We start from the raw sequence: 24,981 nt of genomic DNA on the forward strand, positions 1-24,981 counted from the left end.
ATGATCCACATTTAAGGGACTGGATCCTTAAATTAAAAAAAAAACAAACAAAAAAACCCCAACAACCAAACAACAAAAAAACCCAAAATCCACAGCAGAGCTGAAAGAATCTTCCAGAACTTTTTCTGGAAGAACCTCATCTTCTAAGGAAGGTCATGTCACCAGTGTTCATGCATGATGGAGAAGAGGCAATCACCTATGCTGTCCTGATTATCTTTGATGTGGGGTGGACTCCCAGCACATAAAGCATCATTACTGGAACATCTTTGTGATGGAATATAGATATTTGCTGTCCCATGGAACAATACATTGTTCACAGCTATGCTTTTAGTGATTAACATGTGAGATGGAATGTCTGCTTGTGCATCATCACTCTGGTTTTGTGAACAGACACATTCTGGTCTTTGGATTCTGATTTTTCATATATATTAGCATAAATCTTCAGTAACTCAAGAGATCTAATGCTTATCCTAGTGACGAAGTGTAGATTTGCTCTATAGATGTTTATGAAGTTACTTTGTTTTTATATCATTTTGACAGAGGAATCAATTACAGTGAAATTGCTTTTTGTGTGTTTCTTGTTACCTGCAGGGTGTATTTTCAGGGAGTAATATCACATCCTAACTAGGTGGATAAGCAGACAAGCATAATTCTAAACAGAATAAATGAGCCCTGGTGAAGCACTGAACTAACATTACATTCCTACTTATATCCAGCTAATTCACTACATCACACAATCTATCTCTGGATGTATGATGAGATTTTTGGAGGCACAGATAGAAGCAATTCAGTAGGTAATGTACACAAATTTTCAGCTGAGTCTAGGTGCTTAAGTGTTATTAAGACCTTTGAAAATTGCCTTTGATATTCTGAACAAAAAGTCAAAGAGGGTATTTTTACTTTTGATTAAAAATTGACTGAGCAGGTGTAAAGATATATTGCTATTAGCTGAAGGGGAAACATTTTCTAGAAAAGCATACCAAATCTTCCTTTGGTTTTTATTTATTATTCATCTTAAAGGTTGCAAGAATAGATGGATAGAGGATGAATGTGGGTTTTTATTACCTGAATTTAAATAGATTGCCCTATTCTCCTCACCTTGAGGAAATCCTGTTAGCCAGCAAAGCCAGGAGAGGCCCTGGGATCTTTACCTTTCTCTTTCTGAGTGTAATATGGTCCTTAAACACCTGCTTTACTCATCACAAACCCCAAGAATATCACTTTGATTAAAGGAGTGGTGGGAACAGCAGAGGAGAGAATACAGGTTTTCTTTTGTCCTCCTGAGGTAGCAGCTTTACAGTGCCCTCCACATCAGCCAGAGAAGCCATCCATTTTGACTTCCAGGGACACCAGAAGGAGCTGGCAGCTGATTTGGAATAGCATTAAAGGGGGATTGTGTTGTGGCATCACAGGAGGACCAGGGAGGATAACCTCGTGAAGGTGCTGTTGATGCAGACAGGTTTGGGGTGGCTCACATGGCAATGGCACAGCTGCAGGAGGGACAGCTGTCACAGGAGACACAGCTAGCTGAGGGTTTGGCACCAACCTGCCCATGGGAGAAGGGTTCAAGCCCCTCTGAAGGGAGAAAGCATGTTCTCCTGAGAAGGTGTCACCTTCATGATGGTCTGAATCCCAAGGTAAGCAGGTTTATGCATTCTAAAATGCTTATTTTACAACAACCATTAGAACCCAGGTCCTCTTCACATTAAAAATTTCCATCCTTTTTTGCATTTTGCTACATCCTTGGATGTCACAGTTGCCATGGCACCTTTGAAAACTGACTCATTTCTACTCTAGAAAAACACACCAGGATGTATGCTTGCTCCCTCTCCACTTTGCTTCAACCCTTGAGTCAGGGTGATACTGATTTTCTGTCTCCCAGCATCTCACTGTACGTCCAAATACACCATTTTCCCTCACTAAAATGTTCCATACAATGTGCCACCTTCCCCTCTGATGTCTATGCAGTGAGATGAACTCTTCTAACCTACTCTGGGACCTACAAGGTCTTACCCAAGGATTTTCTTGTTTACAAGTCCTGTATTCTTAGAAAGCACCAAGGGAGTTGTAAATGTGTGTGAGGGAAACGACCAATTTTAAACACAATTGTCCACCCTGCCTCTGAATTGCATTTCCAATCATTTCCTATAGGTGCAATTTTGCAATTCCTCCTGATTTTGCTTCTGTCTGGCTTGACATTATTGTGTGTTGATGGGATAACCTCAACAAATGGTTTTTAAAGCTCCTTTTTTCGTTCTGATCCTGCCATGGGCTTGCAAAAATGAAACTTCAGCTTTCTCCTGGTTTGTGTGGAAGTGTGGGTGGCTGGGAGGCAAGTTGTTCCCTCTCAGCACCTCAAGCATGCAAGAACCAGGACAGGAGGATGGCAGTGGTGTTTGAACATGGATGAGTAGTAGCAGGTTGTCCCTGGTGGCTATGCTTGCCTGTCTGGCATTATCAGTCAAGGATATGAAAAAAAAATCACATGCTCTACCTGCTATCAAAATGTCAGCCAGAACCTAGCATGGGCACAGCCGTGCCAGCAGGAGATTCCACCAGCTGCTCTGTGAGGAACTGGCTTAATTAATTGGTGGGGAGTTATTCCTGCACAGGATTAGGATCAGCAGTGCTGTGAAGATGAGGGCAGCTCAGCAGAGGTCAGCCCAGGACAGGACTGATGAAGCAGTACCTTCAGAAGCAGTGAAATGGGGGCTTCTCCATATTTTAATCTGTATTTTATTAGATCATGTTGGTGTTTGGGCAAAGCAATGCCTTGTTCTCTTGAGAACTCAGTCCAGCCCTTACATCTAGTACTAAATTAATATTTTAATATTTTATTTTTGTTATAAATATGTGGTGTAAAGGCAAGCAGTCTCATCTTAGCTGCTCCTTACTACAGGAAAATAGGTTAGTGATCTCCTGAGAGGTCCTTGCTTGTCTCTTCTACTCTTGACCAAGCACTTCACTTTTCTACTGAGCATGGTTGCAGCTGACAACATTTATCTGGAAAGGAATAAAGCAAGCCTGAAGGGGCAGAGCAGGCAGTTCTCATCTGCATTCTTCATAGCAGTCCCCTGCCTGATTTCTGTGCTCTGAAGGAAGGGAATAAACACTGAATACAACAGAAGAAGTGAAGTACAAAGTGTGGCCTCTGATCCCAAACCCTCCTCCTCACCTGATGAGAGAAAGTGTAGTGCTTGAACCAACAGAGTCATGAAGAGCTTGGTACTTCAAAAAATGTCTTACAGCTCTCATCAGAGCAATGGATCTCTGCAAGAACAAGCTGGTATCAGGTCCCTTGAGGATGTTTTATTTCTGTCAATTGGCACCTTCTGGTTTACTTATAAATAAAGAAAATCCCAGGAAAAAGGCATAGGACAGGGAAACAGCTATTCTGCAGCCTCTAGAAAATTATTTCACTTGTTTTGGGGTTTTGTCTTTGGTTGGTTTTGTTTTCTCCCTTTTGGCATGCAAAAACTCTATGGCAGGAGGGATTAGGAGAAGAAAATTAGAAGCTACATTTAGCGACGGAGATACCAACTGATCTAAAATAAGAAACAAGACCGAAAAAAAAATCTGGCCAAGTCATTTGGGAGGGTTTGGGGAAGGAGGTGAGAAAGGAAGGAGTCAATCCTAGAGAAGGGACCAAGATATGGCACAATCAGATGGACTTTGCTTGTCCTGAAGGCTTAACTGAGAATACTTGTATGTGTGTATCCAGCTATATTCTTGCATGGTAGGACTGAAACAGGCAGTATGATCTAAAACTGGTCTGGGACCAAAGCAGGGCTGAGACACCCTGGTTATTTGGTAGAAAATGTCATGTTGATGTAGAGTTCTGTCTGTGTGCAGAAGTTGTTTAATATCCCTGAGGTGCCTGCAGGGCTGTTAGATCCCAAATGCACCTGAGTCTCCCTGCAGCCCCCGGCATGGGCTGTCCCTGAAACCCTCCTGCCTCTGAAACAACAATGTTTGTATATCCCAGGATGCCACAGCTGGAAAAAAAGGTAGTCACTGGGAAAAGCATAGGGCTAAAGCAGAGAGAGGCAAAAAAGACCGACAGCAAATAACACAGCAATATTCCATTGTTGGCATCCTCAGCACTGCCCCAGGCTGATTCCCTGCTCCTTTGGAGATCCAGGGAGCAGCAGGAGCAGGTGGACCATGGATACCCAGCAGGAAATACAGTCAATATCTTAAAGCCAGAAACAGCAGTGTGTGAGGACAGGATGTGAAGATTAGAGCAATAAAATGAATAGCAGGAAATTGAACGTTTTAAATAAAGTTAGTTGTTTATGGCTAAATTAAGAGTCTCTCATTAATTCTATAGTTTGCCAGAATATGAAAACTTAATGATTCCCTCTAAAAATACCCCATCCAAAACACAATCAAGAGACTATTAGTAGGTATAGAGAACAATAAATAACAAAGGCTGTTGATTTTAATTCTTCCGAATTGACAGCTGGAAATGGAGCATCAGTGGAGCAAGCTGAATAAACTGATGCCTTTAAAAGAAAAGATATACATATCCCTGTGCAGATTAATTCTAGGCTATTTGCATATTTTGCCTTGGAAGGTAATCTGAACAGAGGCAAATACGAGGCTCATTTCAAAGTCTTCTGAGAGAAAGGGGGAGTAGAAAGTGCTGGCTGCTGCTGCTGCTCCATCTTACAAACAGCAGTAACTCCTGAGCTTTGCAGACCACATGCCCACAAATCTTTTGGCAGATAATGAAGAAGCACCCTGCAACAGTGAAATGAGCAGATGTCTGCAGTGCTGAAGGAATTACATGAAATTTAGGGAAGGTGTCAAGAATAACTTCACTCACTGTCTTGCAGACTGTAATTTTAGGCAAGTACAGCATAATTACTGGACAAATGTTGCAAACTAAAGTTCCATAATTTTTTAATTTAAAAATGCAACTACAGTAGCAATTTTTATGAACTTCCCGTGCCCATATTTTGCTTTCCTGGCAATAAAGTTTTACTGACATAAATTTTTCAGTAAAGTAGATCTTAGAGTTACACGTACTATTAAACTGAAATTAAAATTTCCATGAGGGTGATTGTCATCCTGTTTCCCCCAGACGTGGAACTCCTACTGTGGGCAGTTCTGTCTGGTTGCTACAAAACAGCACATCAGAGTTTCATGGATTTCAAACCCCCATGGCTACCTGCTTGCAAGACAACCATAGACCTCATACCAAGAAATAAAATATTTTAGTAGGTGCAATTTATAGAATTGAACAGTAATATATATGAAACAATTAATATCAGATCACAAATATCCCCTGAGAAGGAAAAAGTAGAAAAACTAACACTATAAACGAATTATTGCAAGTTATTTGTATTCAGTTCATGAACAATTACCATGGCTGGAATTTGGCCAAGACATGATGGATTTATTTGGTTTTTAGAAGACTTGAAATGGTGATTATGGCTTGGGCACTGGAGTAAGCTGGTTCCCTTAAGTAACTGGTGCTTTATCAAACTTATTCTTCAGTAATTCAAATGGCTTAATAATAATGCAAAAAATATCCAAGGCAGGTGATACGTTGCATCCAGAAGGCTATAAGGATAAAACCTCTTTCCTTGCCAAGGGTGCCAGTAAGCCCCTATTGACCACTAATCCCAGAGAAACTGTCTGTGATCTCATTTTCCCATTTAATTCCACACTCAGTGAGTTCAGTTGATATTTAGGGAACTACAGGGGAAGGATGGTGGTAGAAATGAGCAATGTGTGTAATTCAGATCCAACAAGTAAAACATCCTTGACAAAACCCTATGTTGCTTCATGAATGATCCAAAATTAAAGCAAATTCCTTGTGGGAGAAAAATTCTCATAACTGGATGGGATTTTTCCTCTGTGTTAAAGGAAAAGAATAACAAAAGTCTGTCAAAAAAGAATATCCTCCATCAGACAGGAAAAGATTAAATGGATTATATGATGTATTTTCTAGTGATTTTTGGGGAAAACTGGCATCTAAGGAGCCACTCCACTGAGGTATTCCAGCTGCAGGGTCCCCTCTATCCAGCACCAGGAGTGGCAAAACCCCAAACTTCCCTGTACTCAAGGATCCAAACACTTCCATTTCTTTCCACTGAAAAGCAAGGTATATTATCTGTTTAGTTCAGATATCTAAATTTAAGTCAAAGGGATAACAATCTAGCAGACATATTCACAACCAGAAACAGGAGATGAAAGGGTTGCCCTTCTTTTTCCAGAAAACTTCAATGAGAGAAAGATAATTGACTATAAAAGCTGCCAAAATGACTTGAAATGATGCAATTTCAAATCTGTTGAGCAATTCTTTTCTAAAAGACTGAGTAGGTCAGAATTACAGATGTGGGAATATCTTATCTCATTAAAGTCCTCCCTATTCTTCAAGACCCTGCATATGCACAATTATATATTCAATTTGCAATTGAATTTAATTTACATGCTTAATGATCCAGAAATACAAGAACACAGAGGCGAATAGAAAGTTTGGCAACATTCTCATAATAAAGAATGGTTAAGCAATCAGATGCCTAGGTTATGAGAAGAAGGAAAGAAAACAAGGACAGGCAATGAGTGCTGATTCAGAAGCAGAGCACAGACCACTCTGAGAGTAAATAATCAGCCAAAAGGATGAGAGAGAGTCCGAATAATGTCTGAAGAGCAGTGTCAGAATCAAACCTTATAACTGGTGCAGGGCAACAATGACTGTCAGACCTGCTGTGCCTCAGCTGCCCAGTTTGAAATTGAAAAAATTATATTATTTTGTTTTTCTGATCTGTTTCAAGCCTTAGCTCAAGAGTTTTACAATTTGGTTGACGTCTTTGAACCACAATGCAAATATTATTCAAATAACTTCATACAAAGCCTGCCACATATCTGTTGTTTTCTGGATAAGTTTGAAATTATGTAAAGCAGTTCACCAGTGTTTCCTGTAGAAACACTCCTAGGATGCATGGCATGAGCCAGGAGTCTGGAGGAATATGGACTCCAAAGGAAGACACAAGAGGGTTGCATCAATGGAGAAATCAGGGAGTGAGGAATTGCAGCAACACCTTCTCCATGGGGTCTGCAGCAAGAGCACAGCCACAGAGGGGATTAGCACATGCAGGGGGTGATTAAAATCACCCAATGTGATTTTAATGTGCCTAAGGAATTCCCAGAAATAAACATAAGGAAGGAAGAAGGACTTGGACTGAGATCTAAGTTGTTTGCTAGATGGCTACTGATGGCATGAGAGGATGGGAAGAAGAGTTTTTCTTTAATTTCACAGTTAACTATGGGAGGATTTAAGCTTTCAATTATTTTATAGCCTTCAAGATTTGGGAGTGAAGTTTTTAACAGAGAGTACTAAAGGCTGAAAAGCAAGGAAAAGATAAAAATTAACCAAGTGTTTTCTGTTGTAACAACTTCAACCCAATTTCTTGTGCACTAAAATACACATTTGGGATATTTTAGGGTAGACCACCTTTGCAAGAGCTGGAGTAAATTTTTGTAGTACAAAAGCTCAGTTTTCATCCAGCAATTAGTGGCTTCCTCAGGACCATTAAGTCCCCCAACGACCATTAAGTCACCCAAGAAATGTTGTGCCACCTCTGATCAGAAACTGAGGATGGGATGGTAAATACTTTAGCAGAGATCCCTGAAGGACAATATCAAGACACAGGAAGAGAAGAGAGACTTGCCCTTTATTGCTACTTTCCTGTGTTAAATCTGACTTTCTTCTCACTTATTGATTTCAGAAAATGAGCTCCTGATATACTGCAGGCTAAATGAGAAGAATAATAAAAAGTATTTCTTACAGCTATGGAACTACTATGTTGTACTATGCTGTAATTTTAGGAATGCTATTAAGTGCTTGATTGGTGGCATAAAGTTACTCTTTACTGCATCCATCATCAGAGATACTCATGGAGATAAACTTCCTTTGCTTAATAAGGAAGGGGACTGGAGAGCAACAGGAAGGATCCAGACACCAAACATAACTCTGTTGAGAACAGGTTGCGAGATTTATTCCAAGTTCACGTTTCCCTCCTTGTGAGCTGGACATCTGGCTCCAAAGCTGGGCCAGGTTTCTGGGCACCACAGAAACTGCAGAGGAAGTTGGTGCAGTTCAGCCTCAAGAGACAGCTGGGTCACAAGATAGCATGACAGCTCCCAGGATGGCAGAAGTGAAAAAAAAAAAGCTAAGAAGGTTTTAAAGAGACTCTTCCAAAACAAGAAAGGTTCAGAAATGGTCTGTGTAGGAAAATATTGGCTCTACCAGATCTTAGAAGTTTCAGAGGTCTGTGAGGAGCCTGGTTGTGTCAAGACTCCTACTGAGAAATTGTTTGATATCCAGGGAACAAAGTGTGTTAATATCCTGTGTGCTCCTCAGGGGACCTCTTTTGCCCTGAAATACTTTCAATTTATAAGGGCTTTCTGGACACTGGGCAGCACTGTCACTGCATCCAGCAGCAACAGAGTGACTTGCAAACAGTTCAACCAAAGACTGAGTTGAGAAAAAATGTTGTGTGACCCCATCCTCAATCTAGAAATTCAGCTGCAAGAAGAAACGTACTTGGCAGATGTGATTAAGTCTACACAATGAACAGCTTCATAAAGCAGGCAGTCATCTCATTTTTAAGTGACAGCTACATTTACCTCACAATAAAGAGTTTGAATTGAGGCACACTGTTGGTCTTAAGAACAAGTGCAAATAACCTGCAAGCTCCCTTTCTCCAAAACTCAAATCATTTCTTGTTCTAGGTTGCTGGCAAAGTGGTTGCTTAACTTCCCCTTTATTGTAGATTTTATTTTCCCTTTTTTCTATATCTTACCATTTCAGGGGAGCAAGAAGTTAAAGAGAACCAAAGGGAGAGATTTCAATAAGATCACATCTGTTAGTGGGAGAAACATTGCTGGAATATTGTCTTGTCATTTGCTAGATGGTGTTAATGAAAACATTATGCAAGTTGCTGTGGGATAAGAGAGGCTCATTGCAGATGCAAACAGATGTTTCAGTACCAAAGTAAAAATGCTGGGAATAATTTTAGCTGTAATTAACGCAGTGCATTTTATAACAAATTTGTACCTTTAAGAGTGTCTTGGAGCTTTAACCTTGAATTACATGATTGTTCTGTGATAGGTGGAGCAGCGTGGAAGTTTTCTCTAGTAAGGGTGGAGACACCACACTTTATGTATCCTCAAAGGGGCTCCTGTGAATATTAGTGCAATTGCTCCTTTACAGCCATGGCCCCATTGCATGCTTGAAAACCACTTTCCTTCCCTGCCTTCCCAGCTCCATGATCACACTTCATTCCATAATTTTCTGCAATGCACTGTTGCTGAGAGATTCCTTCCTGCTTCTATCTGGTGATCAGCTCCTGTCCCAAAACCTTTGGACTGATTTAATAGCCCTTACAATTTCCATCCTGTCCAGCAGTAGTGGCTGTTTTCTAGGATATCTCAAGTGTTGAGAGGAATGAGTAATGCCATTTAGGCTTGTGCTGAGAATGAAGACATTAAAAAATGAGTCCCTGCAACAAATCCTTCTTCCCACAAAGAATAATGGTCACTGCACTGTGTTTGAGCCTGTGGGGTGAGCTTGGCTGTCCCCCATGTCAGAGTGCAGCAGCCTCACTAAACCCAGTGAGAGATGCTTGGATTAGTAACCCCCAAGGATGTACTCACTGTGCCAAAGCAAAAGGGATGTGCTTTTGTGCTAGGAAACCACAGCTGTCTGAGTTATTGTTGCAGAGGGTATATCCTTGTCAGCCTTAATAGTAATTTATATTCCCAGGTCAGGCATTTACAGGAAGTCAGCAGTGTCAGTAGGGGATGAATCAGCAGAAGCTGCATTTCCGAAAGTAACCTCTGGAACAGATCTGACAACCTCAGTCTCCCTCAAACAGTTATGGCTCCTGATGGACCCAGAGGTGTTCTGACATCCACTAATGAGGATGGGATCAAACTGTCCCTCGAGTTTGTAGGTCTGGGGCTGGGGGATTTCTGCTTGACCCAGGTCCATGCAATCCCATGCAGATGGAAGTGCTGACAGCAGCAGCAGCACGGCTGGGAACAGGCACAGGGGCTGAATCTGTAAAAACACTTATCTGTGGGACTGCTCATGTAGGCCACACAGGGGCAAAACTCTGGCAAAAATAGGATTTGTATTGAATCTGTGGCTACTGAGTCCAAAAGGAAAAGCATTTCCCTCCTCACCCATGTGTGGGGATGTCAGCAGTGGGATTTTTGGGAGCAGTGCAAGCCCAGACCCCATAGCACTCCCAGAGCATGGCACTGTACAGGGCACAGCTACTCCCTATTTATCATTGCTCACACTAAATCTGAAACTGCTTTCCTTCCTGACACTGCCTGTGCAATAAAAGCCTGAGCATCACCCCACCAATGGAAAACTTCTCTTTGTGTTGAGATGTGGAGCATAAAATCAGAATGGTTGGATAGTGAGTGTTTGGCCAGCTGTGGTAACCAAGAGGGTCCATGCAACACATACAAGTTCACCCTGTGCTGGAATGGATATTAATTTGGACCAGGCTTCTGATGATAGATAGTCTGTGATGACAAGGGTAATTTTTTTTCATGTAGCACTTTTTACCTTGTTATTAACTGAATATTAATGACTCCTAAGTCATAGCCAGACATTTATTCTACCCCTAAATCACCCACATAATCCCGATAGGAAGATAATTTATCAATAAACCAAACAAATTCCAGTAACTCTAAATCAATGGGAAAGGATTATTTGCCAATTTAGCCTATGTATATATTTTTTCCCTTCTTTCTGGTCTTACAGATAAGGAGACCTAGTTAAAATGCTTTATTATACTCTATTTAGTTTACTTTACTCTGCCCTATTTTAATGACAGTGGGCAGCATTTTCTCCCCAGCATTAAAGGGAAAGATCCTGGTTTAAATCCAGGACAACTCCACTGCAGTGTTCCTTCACAATACTTCTGTATTATGAAGGAAGAATAAGGCAAAACCTCTTGTATTACAGAAAATGGTAGAGAAGGACAACTAGGTTAAAAATCTTGATAGAGAACATCAATCTTGATAGTTGTGTGAGATTCCTGTAATATGAGGAGCTGATTTGGGAAGCTGTGTGAGAGAAAAAACCCCTACCTTTCTATAAATGCTTTTGAAATAAAAATGTTGAAATCTCTTTTAAAAGTCTGGCATGAGATTCAGTTCAGTGTGGGGAATTTCTTCTGGCAAGGGTATGGGGTGTTAGAGGTGCAGGCACCTGGGGCCCTGCAGCAATGCAAACAATTTTAGACCTTCATTTCAGGTGAGGCTGTGGGCTGAGCCTGAGGTTAGTGCTGCAAAGCTAGAAATAAGACAAGATCAGAAGAGGGATCAAAATGCAGCTGTAGAAGCCAAAATTCTTCAAAATAGCCAAGGTCAATGTGTTCAGTTTCAAGCTCTAGTAGAATTTCCTTACTTTTCACCTTTGACTTTCCTATTTTGCTTTTAAAACAAACTTAGAATTACTTAAAAGTTGTTCCTGAAAGAAACAGAAACCGCACCCTTCATCTGTCTGCAGTGAGAGGAAGCACAGCTTGCCGGCTCCTTTCAGCTGAAGGTCAAATAGGCAAGTTGGTGTTGAGACTCTGTGTAGCTGCTAAAGAGGTTTACATCAGCTCTTGTCCTACATCCACCCCCGTGAGCTGACCTCTCTTTGCCTTCTACTAACCCTGCACCATGCAATCAAGAAAACTGGCTGCAACCTGCACCATCCTTGCTCTGCCTCCAGGCCTTTCCAATCCAGCACAGCTGCAAATTCCGACATAAGGAAATACTTAATTTCATTGCAAGACATTCATTGGAAGGCCAGGAACACTTGTAGGAAAAGAAAAGTAGAATCATTTCCTTTTTGGAGTTGTTGGGCTGTTGTTGCACCTGGCTGTGCCTCCTCAGCTGTTTCCAATCTCGTTTGCAGTGCTGGGAGGGTTTAAGCCCTGGGCAGCAGCTTGTTTTCCCTCACAAAGGGTGGTTCTGCTGCTGTCCCTTTCCTCTGGGATTTGGAGGTGCTTGGTGGTGTTGTTGCACAGATCTGTGTTTGACACCCTGCAGCTCCACTGGTGGGATATGTTCTCTGCTGCACATCCTGGCTGTGTTCTCCTGCAGCTGAGGGCTCTGGAGCTGAGCTCAGTCAGCCAAAGGTAAGAGGCAATCCTCAGACATGCTCTAAGATGTGTACAAAAAAACCTCAATTAACCTATTTTTTCTTTCTGCCAGTTGTTCAAAAGGGAGTGGGGAAGAGAGGGATAGAGAGGGACACTGAAAGGTAGCAAGACTGAAGTAAAAAGATCAAAAAGTGGCTGACTGCATTTGGTAGGGCAATGTAAAAAAAGAAGTGTTTTGCACTGAGGACAGTATCAGTATAAAGTCTGGAACATGTTTAAACTGGGAAATGCAGAGAAGTTTCTGTATGGAAGATGAATAATCTTTAATTCCAGGAAAGGTGGAGCAGGTGGCTGTGTAGCACCTTGCCCTTGGGAGGCTTCATGCAGTGTACAAGAGCCATGAGCTGCTTGGCTGTGGCATGGGCTACCTCCTCCACTGCTGTGAAAAGAGTGAGGGCAGGAGAGGGGTTGGAGTGTGCTTGGGAGAAGAAATATGGGGCAAAGCCTTCAGGCTGAAGGCCCCAGAGCCTTCAGTCTGAGTGTCCTGGCATGATGGACTTGAGGCTTTCTCTCCTGTTACACCAGGGTTTGCTGTGTGCTTTCCTGCCTGGGTACAGTTGTCCTGAGGTTTTTTCAGTTGGCATTTGTGATTTCTGAGCAGTTATTTGGTGAGACTGCATGTGCTTGAACCCTGTGAATAAAATGTCTGTTGCTTTATTTTCTGCTGCTACAATATTAATTCTCACCTGAGATTGCTTCAGGAGCTGTTGTCCTCATCTTTGCTCGATTTTTCTGATTGTACAGCCCTGAGACTTTTCCAGGTGCTGTGTGAAAAATTGCTATAATTGGAGAGGGTGTGAGAAACACGAACCTCCTGTTTCCCACTGCTCCCATTAAGATGAAAAGAGAAATTAGAAAAGTTAAGCTGGAGCCAGTGCTTCCCCTGGACAGTATTTTTCTTTGTTCTTTGTCAGCCTCATTTACTATTTCCCAGACTGTGCCTTGGTGATTTGGATTAGGTGAAAACCCACAATAACTTGAGCAGCTCAGTATGCACAGCACAAAAAAAAAAAAAAGACTTTTGTAATGCAGAGATGCTCTGTGCATTCTTGCCTCGAAAAAACCAAGTGGAATAAGAGACTGTGCAGGAGGATGAAACCAGTCACTATTTTGATGTTAAGGGCAGGGTGGGTGAAGAATTGAATGGTGTAATTGGCTGCAATGACCCTGCACTGGCAGAACTCCCTTTCACTCCATGCTGCCATGCTTTTTCCTGAAAGAGATTCAGTCTCACACAGCATTGCCAGCAGGAATTTGATTTATGCAGAAGCCAAATAATTGTGGGAGGAATAAAATCTAAAGCAGGGAAAGAAGAAATGCAGGCAAATTCCACCAGATGTAGTAGAGATACAGCTGGTGTCAGTGCCCAAAAAGGATCCTTATCATGCCCATTTCAGAAAATAGGAATCAAGACTGGAGTATGACTTTCTTGGCAGCTAACAGTTAACTGCATTAACAGTTGGGCTCAATGATCTCAGAGGTCTTTTCCAAGAGAAATGATTCCACAATTCTGCACTCCAGTGTGTGGCTCTGGATAAGTCCTGGAGTTCTAAAGCATGTCTGCAGCAAACTGCTGCTTCTGGATGTCATGAATTATTTAACAGTGAGGATGCACAGTGAAAAAAATCTATTCTTTGCCACTGAGAGAAAGGGCAACCCTAACTGTTCCTTTGTTTGTCTCCATCCTGGGGGAGCAGATATTGTCCACTAGCTCTGCAATGCACTACTCACAGGTACAAAGCCTAATGGTGCTCTGCTCAATTTCCACTTGGTTTTCTGTACTCACATTCTGTCACTGAGTTTAATTTTTGTATATGAAAAGAGCAGGATCTTTCTCTTAAATCTTTCTCTTAGAAACAGAATTCCTGACTGGGAATCAGTCAGGAAGAAGTCAGTCTTTCCCACCTCCTGCATCCAGTCCACCACCTTCCCTGCTGCTTGTTACCATGAAATGGCAAAGTACAGATTCAAGTCAGAGACCACATTTCAGTGTTGAGGTAATTTCTTTTCCTGTTTGAGTAGGGACAGGGGTGAGGGGATAGACTTTAATTTATGGTGCAAATACTGAGCTGTGCTAGAAGAGGCTGATGCATTTCAGGGGAAAGCTGTTCTTAGAACAGCCTCTGCCTTTGTGCCAAAGCCTCTCCAGAAATTTCTGAAATTTAGCCAAGAGGCTTTTGGGATAGCAAAATACAAGGAAACATTCTGAACAGTGGTTTTATCTGTACACAGGCAGTGACATCCTGTGTGTTCAAAACCTCACTTCTGGACAAATAATCTAAGACAGCCTTAGAGATCCAAATATCTTTTCTTCATGTTGAGACAGCAGGATCATCCTAATCATCTAGACAAACAAAAATGTGCACTGACATTTCTGTATTGACAGGGGCTCTGAGCTGTAAAACAGGAGCTGAACTAAAGGGAGGCAAACAACCAGAGGCAGGTGAGCTGCTCTCTGGTGATAACCAACCTTCTCCTCAGCCTCCTTGCCTACCTTGGATAAGTAGAACAGCTCACAGTGCTCCCTCCAACAACTCTTCTTACTGCCTGTGCCACATTCTTCTCAGGAAAGAGTTTGAGGGTCAAACAGACTAATTTTTCTCTCATCTTTCCTTCTTACTTAATAGAGAGGGAATTAAATGGCAGAGTGATAAGCTGCAGGTCTGGCTGGATATAAACATAAGGAAGAGGAGGCTTTGAGACTGTCTTATCTTATCTCTCTACACTCCCACAATGTCTAACAAACCACAGAAATAAAAGCAGAACCAGAATAGTCTTTGTTGCTGGTTTTTTTGTTGTTGTTTTTAAAATTGCATTTATTTTTCTTTATGCCTAACTCTCTCCAGTTTAAAAAATACACTTTGAAAAGTAAGGCTAACTCAAGATTTAAGATCCCTGCAGTAAAACTGACAATGCTTGCAAACTGGCTCATTTTGGTTGTGTAAGTAGCTGTTACCTTGAAATGCCTGATTTCACCCATTTCACTATACCCCCTAGCAAGCAACCTTCTAAACTCTCTCCAGGTTAAGCCGCTGCCATCTGTGACAGTTTCAACTAAGACCCCCCCAAAAAGCAGATCTTTGGACAGGAATTGCCTTGGGTGAGGAGGGCTTGTGGCTATTAATGTTACTGTGATACTTGCTGGTTTACTTTTCCCAAACTTCTGTGACACCCACCCCCTCTCCTCCAGCTTCAGGTTTTACCCCTTGTTCATGCAAGAACAAAATGAAAACACGAATAATGTGGATTAAGGGTATGGAAGATTACAGCAACTGATGAAGAGCCCAAACTGTGCTCGAGTTCAGTTGAAAACTTATAATTTCAAACTAATTTCATTAATTCAGTGGCATGACTCAGTGTTTTCTAACACATCTTTGGTTCAGCAGTAATATATTGCTTGGGTAATCTGCTAATAGCTTCTTTAGAATTGTTGTACTGAAAACAGCCTGGTTTGGATTGCTTCCCCCATTCCTCTGTCCCCCTTATAAAATTGCAATGGGGTATTTGTCATGCTGCAGGAGATGAATTCAGAAAATTATATTTTGTGCTGTAAATTAAAAATACGATAATAGGAGTTCAAGATAGCTGTTTTGTGAAGGGTGTCACTGTGGGAATGACTTCAAGTTCTAAACCAGCCTGATTTTGGGACTAGGTTTTTGCCGGCCACTTGCAGACTGATAAAAAAATTCTGAGAGCTTATCAATGTAAAGGAAGGACTGGAGCTGGAGCTAATTAACTTTTATCTAATTTGAAGTACACATGCAGGTATTGATAACTATTACATTAGGTGTCTCTCTCCTGCAACAAGCCATATGTTACAGAGAGCCCACTCATCCCCTTGCCCTGCCTCCCCTCACCAGCCAGAAACCTTTCAGGCTCCTTTCTACTGATAAGAAATGTCAAATACTCCCAGCAACAGCCAGGAGCCCGAGGGGCTGCCCTCATAACCAGCTGGCCTGATATCTTTGTCTTTCAGGTGCTTTGTACCTGTTAGACAAAAACCATGGTGCTCATGTGCCACACTGTGCTGCTGCTCTGATGCAGCCAGTCGAGTAAAGCTGTAAACATCCCTCTCCAGCACACAGATCTTCTCTGTGTTTCTTGTTCTCACTGCTCCTTGTACTCTCCAGTGAAAAGAATATATCTTTAAGTACCATGCTATTACTATTTAGATTTTTCCTCCCTTTTATAATGGGGTTTTGGGGTTTATTTTCGTTTCCTTTATTTTTTTTAAGAAACAAATTTTCACATTTCTATCACTGCTCATCCGTGTATATCTCTAGCCAAACATTTTCATAGCAAATACTCTCCCAACATATAATTTGTGGGCATTCCCTTGGCTTGCTGCTGAAGCATTTAAACTTCCAGGCCTGCTATTTGGAATCACTCCATAATCACACCTTTCATGGGAGGTTACAGAATGACTTCACAATACAGGGAAATTGCAAAAGAGGGCAGGGCACAGGAGTATGTAAGAAGCACTATGATTTGCACTATTTACAGTAATGTATGAATGTAAAAACAGTGTAGCTGTGTGTGTGTTTTGTGATCCAGATCCTCTTTTTGAGAAAGGAATTCCCTTCTCCACACCTGGCTCTGCTCCCTGCTCGCCCCCCATGAGAAAGTCCCATTGCTCTTGTTGAAAACCAGCATTTTGCTTCTGGGTTTTGCTAGTGGTGTGGCCTTGTACAAATCCACTACTCTACAACTGGACAGAAGAAGTTTGAAATAGTGATTAGAGGAGCAGAGAGACAATTCAGGAGGGACAAGGATCATGGTTGCTCAAATCTGAGTAATGCTGAATTATAAGCTGGAGGAGTGGCACTTGCCTGTATGTGCTAACAAGTTCTAACCATGGCAGGTGCAAGAACAGCAGACAAAGGTCTCCATTGCCCTCAGCAATAAGAATAGTCTTATTCTTTCTCTTCCTTCTGCTGTCCTTAATCCTTTAGCCTTGACTCCCCACTGCCTCTTGTTTTTCTGCTGTCAACTTCAGATGCTTCTCTGCTCCTGGAACATTTTTCATCTACACAAGATTTTGTTGCTCCCAATAAAGGATAATCTCTCATGTTTCATGGAGAAATGAGGAAACACAGCTCAGGTTTGACAGGAAAGGCAGTTTGGAGGATGGGGAAGAGCAGCCTTGTTGATCACACCAGAACAAAACCCTCTTGAAAAAGGCATTGACTTGACTGTGTAGGTCTGTTGCTTATAATGGATGGCTGCCTGTTTCCTGTTGGGAATATTTAATATATCTGCTTTAAGGCTGCATGGGGACTTGAGGTTGGCTGGTCCTATTAATAATGCATGGGATGGCTGGATTTAAGTAATTATTATGCATAGAGTATAGTGCAATGACATATTGGTGCAGAAAACGATTCCTTTAATAGGCTTGTTCCTTTTGGCTAGATCCCTGAGATAACCAGTTTGTTTGTTTGACAGGTTTATACCTTTCTCTCCTCCATAGCTTTTCATTAAAACTGAGCACTTTTGCTGAGCAACTGCACAGTGCTCAAGAAACCTCAGAGCTTTCAAGGGTAATGGGGTGGTTGGGCACTGCCCTGGGAGCTGACCTGCTTTGGCATAAATGCTGAGCCACACATCCTCCACAGGGATGGGTTTGCTCTGGGATTGAAGGCAAACTGTGACACACTCCATGAGCAGCACATGTCCAACAGGAGCTGTTCTGCTGCTGTGCTCCCTGCAGAGCTCTGGGAAGAGGAGGGAGTGCTGGAGCCTCCTTTTCCACCTTGTGCCCAGGTTGGAAGGTTCTTCCACATGCAGAACATACAGGCACCTCCTGCCTTGCAAGCTCATGAATATAGCAAGGAACCCAAAACTGAGTTAAATTAAAAGAATAAAACTTTCCAACTGCTTGAGTGGGAGAAAGTAAGAAAAAGTGAGGATCTGAGAGAGAATAGAGCTGGGGTTCTTCACATTGGGATGCTTGGGGTGAATTTGGCCATGGGAGTAGCCCAGCCTTAATCAGGATAGTTTCTTTATGTGCAGGTTTTGTGAGCACTGTACTGTCCTATTTGTTGGTAAACTGCTGCCTTTGGGAGACAGCTATGGTTTGAGAGGGTTGATTACTCAGTGCAGTCCACAGAAATGCATTCAACTATTTTCTTTGAATTAGCCAAGTTGATGTAGTTTATAAACAGAGAATCTTCTAGAGACTGATCATTAAAGAAATTATCTGCCTGAGCATTGACACTAGTCTCATCACTCTGGGGGGAAGAATTGGTCAGGAATTCATTTTTGACTGCACAAAACTCTTCCATTTTGCTTTCTCTTACAATATATGCTTTTTGTTCAGGACATAACTTTCTCTACTAAATAGAACAGGAGATCAAGAGCACAGGCTCATTTGACAGTTCCTGATATGACAAGAACTCTCCAGATACAGCAGCTTTTGATTCCTCCTTCTATGTGTTGCCTTCATCATGAGTCAAAGCACTTTATCTAGAGAAGAGGATCTGAGAATCTCATGCCAGTTTGTTGCAATCTGGCAATCTTCACTTAATTAACTTACCACTAACTCTTAGCAGCTTGTAATTTTTTTTTCCCCCAGAAAACATTTTCATGCTAGATCCCCCAAAAGCCCCACAGCGTGTTTAATTGAAGATATGATAATTGTAAGTTACTTTGCTGCAGCTGTTTAAAAGTAAAAAGGAAAAAAAAAATCCATTAAGGCTATCTGAATTACATCACAGGAAAAAGTCTAATTTTGTTACAAATGCCACCCTTAAGCTGAGCTAAATTGCAGCTTTCATAGCCCAGCCTGAGGGTGGTTACTTGACTTTTCTTCACTATTTTTTTCTGACTACTTCAGAGATAATGTTAATGTCCTTTCTTGAGTCAAGCTAACACCAAGTGTTTTATTTCTTTTGAACTTTAGATTGGTGGCATCTTGAGTATTTTCACTTCAAAGATGAAGTCCCTGTGAACGGGTCAGGAGCTGGGGGCTGGAAATAGTTTCTGGATCTTTCAGCTGAGCACCCAGTGAGTGAAGCTGCTCCTGCCCTTGTGGTGAGAGATGCAGTGTGTACTTTGCTGAGCACTGCTGTTGTGCTGTCCTCCAACCCCACGTTCCTGACTCTTCTGTTGGTGAATCTGTTCCTGATCCATTTTTTCCATCAGTCACTAAATGACTGGGCTGGTTCAGGAAAGGCTTTGCATGAAGAATCCAGCCAGGGATCTCAATGCAATCACACCCACTGGACAAGGGAAGGCATCCTGGAAAGTGGCAAAGGAGAGACACCTGGGGGCACTGAATGTCCCCAGCTTTCCCTGGAGTCAGCAGGTTTCAGATCACTTATCCCAAAGGCTCATTCTAGATACAACCTCAATGAGAGGAGTCCTGCAGAGAAAGACCTCAGCTTCAGCTCCTTTAATGGGACCTTATTGCAAACCATTAATTCTTTTGTTTGAACAGCAGGACATGCCCTAAAACTCTTATATCCCCTTAATAAGGACAAAACTACTACAGCCTCAGAGTGCAACATCACTAAGTGATAAAACCCAGTGTATGTGTGACTCTTTTAATAGGCAATTTATTCTGATAGTGGAGATTGTGGGTAATAAACAGTAATTTTAATGGTTTTGTCCTGTTGCTGCTAGTCAGAAGAATTTAGCTCCCATTCTTTCATTTATAAAGCTACATTTATACCCCAATATGCAGCTACTGGACAGAGAGAGACTGAAAGTTTTTCAAGTTATTGGCATGAGCTGTGAACCTGGTAGGCTTGTGCTTCACAGGATGGTGATGCACACGGAAGATACAAGTGCGTTTTCTTTATCCCAGGTCTTCAAGAATAAACTTGAATGGAATTTAACTCTGACCAGATTGCTCGGGGAAGTAATCTCCACTGATCTCTAACTGACTGTAGGTAGATGGGGCTTCAGCCACTTGCTCATGGGGGTTTTCCAGCCTCCCAGGAGCTGAAATCTTCTCCCCATGCATTTCACAGTGTGTGTGCAGCAGCTGTGCTGAGGTAGCTCTGACCTGCCCCAGGGGTTGCACACCTGTAAGCAGGTGAAGCACACGACTGTGTATCTGGAGAGCATCTTGCAATCTGGTTTGATTCGGAAGCAAAGCAGTTTTTGCATTTAGAGATTCCCCTTTGATGCATAGCAAAGCGTGGTAAGGAAGGATGGGGGTGGAGAGATTTGCTTCCAAAGCATAGCCCTTCTCTAAACTAAAATGCTAATGGAGAAGCATCAATTGTGTCTTGAAATGTTTCAGGCAGCCCCAAAATGAAAGAGAATCCCCTCTGTGGATGACCAGCTGCTACCTTTTACCTGGAACAGGAGCTATAATGCATCTGCTTTATTTATTTGCATGCTGCTTATTCTTTGTGCTCAAGGACATGCTGCCCTTCCTTAAAAATGAATGCCCAGGGGGGCTTGGAAGCTTTGAGGGATGGGGTGGTGAAAAAGTCTGCTATGTTATGACCACAAGAAAATGTGTTTTGTGTCCACAACAGTCATTATTAGAAGGAGGTGTTTGAGGGAAATGTTCATAACATTCTTCTCAATGACAACGAAGTGCAGTGAAGTAGACTGTTAAGGTATAAACCTTCTTGAGTGAATTACAGTCTTGGGGTTTGGCATTTGGTAGTTTGTTTTTGTTTTTTCTCCCCCCTTAAGATGGAGTATAGGCTCTCCCCTCATTCATTATAAGTTCCTAAAATGACAGACATTCCTATGGGATTAAAAGCATGCCGAATCAAAGATCACAGAAAAATTTTATGGCAATCCCTAAGGAATAACTCTTCTGAATAGAGGCTGCTTTCAGACCAGCATTGTGTGACAAATCAGCCTTGGGAACTGTTTGCAAAGGCATTACAATGACACTTTTCTAGCCACTTGCATTTAAATTTTGTGCCTAAAGAAAACAAACACCCTGGCTTGGTGTTGCAGGTTCCAATATATTATTTAAAAGTGACAGAACTGAAGTGTATTGGACCTGAACTGCTGCTCCAAGGGTGATATGGGGCTGGAGAAGCTGGAATTGCACTGAACCCCATTCTTCAGTGCTGGTGGGGCTTGATTGGGGTTTTTTAGTATATCAACAAAGTACCTAACAAATCCCTCAGTTTCATACCTTACCTGTGTGCCCCATGGCTCCTCTGAAGTAGCTGGTGAGCAGGAATTTATATATTTTCACTGACTCCCATTCCCTAAGCACAGGCACAAAGCCCTGTGCACTGAGGTGACAAAACCAGGACTTCCTTTGCCCTGCTACCATCCAGTCACATCACTATGAACCCCAGTAATTTAACAGTAAAGCTACATCAGCTGCTGTTCCTTGGCTCTGGGATATTGGTTGATATGAAGAGTAGCCCTGAGGAAGATTTACAGTGATATCTACCCAGGACAGTGTTGCTGAGCTATCATCCTTCAAGAGAAAACTGCCTGGATTTTTTTTTTTTTTTCTTTTAAGGACAGCTCTTAAATAAGTGGCTCTCCTCACTTGGCTCCATTTAGCCCGTGCTAAAATGCATCTGTCTTTCTAACCTCGCATGCTGTGGGGATTGGAAAGCATTTTCAAGATGAAATGGAAATCTTACAAAACATGCTGAGATTTCCCCAGAGGACCTTACAATAGAGTGATAATGCAAGGCAAGAAATCCCTAAACCTGGGACTTGTGATACCCTGTCCTTTTCTAGTGTCACTTTGTAAAGTCTCATTCAATAATTTTTGCCATCAAGGATTGCCTAGGCAAGGATTTGCAGAGAGCTTTATGCCCTGCGAAGCACCTCAAAGCACCTTTTCTTTTCCCCATCAGTTATTAAAAGCTGGGTGACAAAATATTTCAAAGTTAACTTTTCCCCCCTCAACTTACTTTGGGAATTGTTTAGAAAGTTTGGAGCTGTACTGAGCAAAGCCTCAGCCACCAGAGAAACCTCATTGGAATAAAAACAGAGCACAAGCTACAAGAAACCTTCTTCTTAGGACAATACCGTGACCTTTGATTTTTTTTAAAGTAACTTTCCAAAAGGAAGGTGTGCTCTGAATTACTTACACTGCCTTCTTGCCTCTGTCCTGGCTCAGTGAAAAGCCAAAGCATGCTCTGATGTTGGCAGCCTAACAAAAGTAATACTTTTTGAGGATGATTTGTTCTTTACTTTTTTTTTTCCTAGTGTATTGGGCACAAATAACCTCTCAATCAAGGTTAGTACATGGACACTTTTTGGTCTAGCCATCTCTGTAGAGGAATGTATTAAGAGTAGTGTCAGCTGTGATTTATCTCGTGTTTCTTTGCTGTCCCTCTTGCTTGCAGTGAAGGAATACAACCTTCTCCTTTGCTAGTAGATAAAGGGTTAGCATTAAAAAGTGCAGTGTCCCCAGAGCCAAGGCATCTCTCTAATCTTTTCCTGCTCAGGAGGAGATGGTGCCTGCTGGCATGGTCATGCTTCTTGCCCCTGGGGCCAGTGCCCATCTGGCAGAGAACCAGCAGCAAAGCTGCTCCCAGCCCTTGCAGCTGAGCTTCTGCTCTCTCTTCCTGGAGAACATGTTTCTTTTGAATCCACCTCAAGGCCCCAGGGCTCTCACAGCCCACCTTTCCCTAGTTTAGCAGATGGATAAAGAAAAGTTTCAAGAACAGATTTTAAAGCCACGTCATGTGTAGTCTAAAGTTTTAAGTTGTTTGATAGAGAATCATTCAACAAAGGATAAAAATCAGGACCAATTTTATCCACTTTAAGCTGTAGTTTTGGTGTGCACACATTAGTCATTTTAGATTTTTCATTTTCCTTATTTTGCAACAGAACAAATTAAGAGGACCTCAGCTCACGCTGTGAATGGTGCACTATAGTGTACTCATGGTGCTAAATATTTAGGGCCCCAAAGTGCTGTCAGAGCTAGTTTGTGGTGCATACCTGAGTGAACTGCACCTACATTATCAGGTCCCAGTAGATTTAAAATCCTCTGCCTGTGTACAGCTGCAGGTCAGAACCACTCATGTGGCAGGCAACAAATAAGCTGTTCTCTTGTGAACTTGGGCTATTTAAGGATAAAACATAATTTCTTTCTCTTGGTAAATTAATTACCTGTTTGTAGTTGTTTTGGTTTTTTGGGTTTTTTTAAATAATTTGTGAGTTTTGGAATATAATTACAGAACTTACCCTTTGCTGTCCCTGGGGTAGCAGCTGAGGAGATGATTTCTGTCACAGAGAAGTGGCTTTGCTGGGAGACCTCACAGTCTGGTCTGTGCAGCAGAGGAGCTGCTTCATGAAAGAAGATTTATCTATCTTTGTACTGCACTTAGAGATGTCCTGATGGTTGTTTCTATGCCACTAGTTCCAACTGGCTTTGAGGCAGAGGGTGAAAGGGCTTTGGGTTTTCTTGATGAGGAGGTGAGGGACATAAATGTTCTCGAGCTGAGAGCAGGGGGGATAGCCATCCTACAAACTGGTAAGGGGTTACCAAAGCTGCTGATGCCTAGGAGTCTGTTTGAATTCCTTAGGGGTTTTATTTTCCCCACTAATACACTGAGATAGATAAATAAGAGGAAATAGAGGTGCCTGTATGACAAAAGAAATATGATACAATTAGCCCTGTAGGAAGAGGGAATTTGTGCTCTTAGGCAGGGTCTGGTGACAGTGTCAGCACACAGCCACTGCACCATCATCCTGCTGCTCCATCCAGCCCACTGTGGGGTTTGTCTTGCAGGAAGCTGATGGGGTTTGAATGTGTTCATCCTCTGACTGCAACGTGGTTAATAAAGGCTGAATGCTCAAGGAGAGACATCAATGAGTTCCTGTTTTGTGCTCAGAGGGGAACTAGAAGTGACCCAGCAGCTACTCTATAAGTTTAGAAATTAGAAAATGCTGAGTAACCTTTCTCACTTAATGTATTTTTCAAATTCTCAATGGCTATTTCTTTAAGAACTGTTGAAATTCCATGTTAGGAGAGGGAAAGATTTCTGGAGATTGTTGTAGGAAAGATTTGAAAATAGCATTTGTTAGTGCTTAAAATCAGCATGTACAGAGCCCTTCAGCACTGATAAATTTAACTGTTTGAAGTTTCATGTGTAAGAGGAGAAACAAACTGTTATTTTGGTGGCTTTTACTTAAAGATTCTGATCACTCTTCTTGAAAACTAGGGATGACTCAGTTTCCATTTTTACCTTTTGAAACACAAACCAGTCTTTCCTACATAAAGCTTGGGCATTGGATTGTCACACCTTTGACAGAGACCAATGCTTCCCAAGAGGCTATCTGAGGGCTTGTTTAAAAAGCTATTTCCATACCCAGTTCTCAGTTTTAATAGCCCATGCACCTCTGAGATGAAGCCTTGCCTAGGTGTGGCTATGGGATAGAGCTCAAGAAGGGCTGCTTTCTTTAGGTGACTGATGCATTCCACCAAAACATTTGTAAAATGTATTAACTGGCAGAAAGTATGAATTTTTTTTTTTCAATAGCCATCCCTAGGCCCCAGCAGTCTTCTGTCTGGATGTGCTGTGCCAGGGCTGTTCGTCCCTCAGTTCTTGATGTCTGGATAATGCTTGTCCTTGAACACAAGGTAAAACTTCCCTGCTTTTAAGCTGTCTGCAAGCCCAGCTTTGAACAATAGATTTCATACAGAATTAAGATTTATCAGTCACAAGAATCTGTGTTTGAGCAGTGCATTCAGAGCTCTCACTCTCTTCCCTTCCCCTGACCAGAGGAAGTAATCTTTTCTTTAAATTTTGCTATAAAAGTAAATTCACTTAAACTGCTTGCTGCTTAAAAGGTCCTTTAAAGTTGTTATACCAGTGAAAAAATCAGGCAGTGTCTAGACCTGAATAAC

This window comes from Lichenostomus cassidix, chromosome 9 (genome assembly GCF_008360975.1).
Source record: "Lichenostomus cassidix isolate B80296 chromosome 9, HeHo_3.0, whole genome shotgun sequence".
NCBI classification, from domain to species: Eukaryota; Metazoa; Chordata; class Aves; order Passeriformes; family Meliphagidae; genus Lichenostomus; species Lichenostomus cassidix.